Source organism: Lathyrus oleraceus, chromosome 5, assembly GCF_024323335.1.
Source record: "Lathyrus oleraceus cultivar Zhongwan6 chromosome 5, CAAS_Psat_ZW6_1.0, whole genome shotgun sequence".
NCBI lineage: Eukaryota > Viridiplantae > Streptophyta > Magnoliopsida > Fabales > Fabaceae > Lathyrus > Lathyrus oleraceus.
This window is the reverse complement of record NC_066583.1, coordinates 635,530,107-635,532,935: the sequence shown is the minus strand read 5'-3', so window position 1 is coordinate 635,532,935 and position 2,829 is coordinate 635,530,107. Positions and strand designations below refer to the sequence as shown.

Below are 2,829 nucleotides of genomic sequence, written 5' to 3'. Positions count from 1 at the left end.
TGTGTCGAAGTAGCTAATCGTGGTTCAGGAGTCATCTGTATTCGATAGAGTCGAATACAACATATATGTGTTATGTCGAAATGTAAATTGTAATTTTGTACTTTGCATTTTGTATGGACTTGTGTTTATTTGTGTAGTTTTTGGTTTGGGCTTTAGTTGTCTATATAAAGACATTGTATGATGTAAAATAAAAATAACAACTTCACTTAATACAAGGTTTTAGATTCAATTTATCTATTTTCTCTCTTCTTCTCTTATCTTTCTTGAAAACACTTTTGTTCCAACAAATTGGTATCAAGGAGTCCTTGTGATACGACTCGGGTGTCCCTTCCATTTTATTGCATTTTTAATTCTTGTTTTTGACCTGTGTTCGTTCTTCTTCTAATATTTGTGCGAAGACTATTGTTCATCTGTAGCATTCTCTTCAATTGGTGTTACTCCACTCTTCACAAGATCCCAAATATTTTGTTTACAAAAAACAATCTTCATTTGCTTACACTAATTTTCATAATTATTATCATTCAATATTGGAAGATTTGTTGGAAAATGACCGTTCGAATGAGAAGTCATTGTGTTATGCCTCCCAAGAATAACAATCAGAGCTATAGATACCAGGTGTTAAAATTAACCTCAATCTTGGAGATAATCCGAATCAATCTTGATGAATGAGAATCAATCTTTTTGATTGATCATTCCTCACTCTTCACTTGAGTGATCCAACCACTCATTGGTTGTAAGATGATTTCGCCGTACAATAAAAAGAAAATTCGTGAAAGTGAATTTGGGAAGAAAAGATAAATTAGGGTTTTGAGAGAAAGGGGAAGAAGATGGATCAAATTCTGCAGAATTTTCTCTCTATATTTATTCTCATTGAGTTTCTCTTATTCAACTTTCTTATAATAGTATGATATCTCCCTATTTATAGATGAGATTACGTGCACACTAAATAATCTTTAACTAACTAATTTCAACAAGTTGTATTCGACTTTCTGTGAAATACAGTTAATACAGACTCTTTTCGACTTTGTCGAACGCACACTACTTCGACTCGGTCGAACATACACTTATGTTTAACACAAAAATTATATATTTAACCAAAACGTGGTCGGACTTAGAAAGGAATTATTGTGTTTTTAAAATTAATTATTCAATTTTGCTTCAATATTTCAATCATAATTAATGATATTTTTTGTGATTTATCTTTAACTTTAATATCACATTAGAAAAAACTTTTGGGCTAATCGCATACGGTAACGTTACTCACAAATATAATGGCAGTTTTTCTAAAAGGTATTTTCTTATTCAAAACAATGCAGTGATTTATAAATTACATTACTCTCACCTAGACTTTATTGTATAATATATGTCTCTTTCACAAATAATAATAATATTAATAAATTGAATTGTTCTAACTAACAAGAAGCCGGAATAGTCCTTATTGTATAGTTTATGTCTGTTAGGAAATGTAATAACATATATTAAACTTCCCTAATATACAAGAAGCTGGAATAGCTCAGTTGGTTAGAGCGTGTGGCTGTTAACCACAAGGTCGGAGGTTCAACCCCTCCTTCTAGCGATTTTAAGTTTTTATGTCATTAAATTTTCAATGGGGCCTGGTCTTGGCTCAATTAACTTGAGGCCCAAACTTAGTATACATACAGCCCAAAAATAATTATTGGATTATAATTTACGTTATTCTCTCCAATAAGAAATAGTAACAACTTTTATACTATATTTTCATAAATATATATTCTTTTTACTAGAAAGAATTATGGTAGTAAATATTTTCAGAAAAAAATAGTATCTTAGTAATAATTATCATGAATATATGTACTATTGACATAGAAATTTAACAATAAAAAATAAATTTAATTAATATACATCGACAGTGTAAAAAAACTTTTACACCACAGCCATTGATTTATTTAAAAGATTTGACTTTTATTTTAAACACTAGTAAAGGACCCGTGCGTTCGCACGGGTCGCGCAAGTGCAATAATTTATTTTTAAAAAATTAAAATATAATATATTTTTTTGTTTATATATATATATATATATATATATATATATATATATATATATATATATATATATATATATATATATATATATATATATATATATATATATGGTTGGATCAACGTACACAAATTTATTGCATAAGAGTTTTTTTTAAATGTAATGGATGTTAAATGATCAATAAATGGGTTCAAAAAATTTTCACAAATAACTTTTTCCAGTTTGGGACATAATAAAGTAAAACATTATTAATTTATAGTAGTATAATTTGCTTAATTTTTTTTGTATACTATATTAAGGAAATAATCAAAAAATGTTTTTACAATTTATTGATATATTGATATATAATAAACATTCCATTGTTAATGTTATGAATAAACACTCCATTTATCATTGAGATTTTAGACATAAGAAATAAAAATATATTTATTTAGTAATGGATGAAATTTTTCAATCTGTTACTAATTTGAGGTATAAAAGCGCAAATATTAACCTTCATAATAAATGATTATTTAACCAAAATACATAAACCATGTAAAAGAAATACCAGAACCTCATTTGTTTTAAAATATAGTAATGAATACTACCAAATGTTGAAATTAATTGCAATTGATACATTATGGTTTAATGCAACAAAAGATATTGAAACAAAAGGTTCACAATATTAGTTAAAATTGTGAGAAATAAGTCCAGCAACAAAAATGATTTAACTTCGTACAATTCTTTGGTCCTTAAAAAACTGGGTTTATACAAAACCTGCCCGCAACCTTTTAGGAAGTGGTGATTCAAAACCTGCCCGCAACCTTAAAA

The 2,829-nt window shown here is 27.4% G+C and overlaps 1 non-coding gene across 1 annotated transcript; it reads left to right on the top strand.

The window, feature by feature from the left end:
* The first annotated feature begins 1,502 nt into the window (after window positions 1–1,502).
* On the top strand, window positions 1,503–1,576 carry TRNAN-GUU (transfer RNA asparagine (anticodon GUU)). Its single transcript has one exon. It is a non-coding gene; the product is annotated as a tRNA-Asn (tRNA).
* Window positions 1,577–2,829: the final 1,253 nt, after the last annotated feature.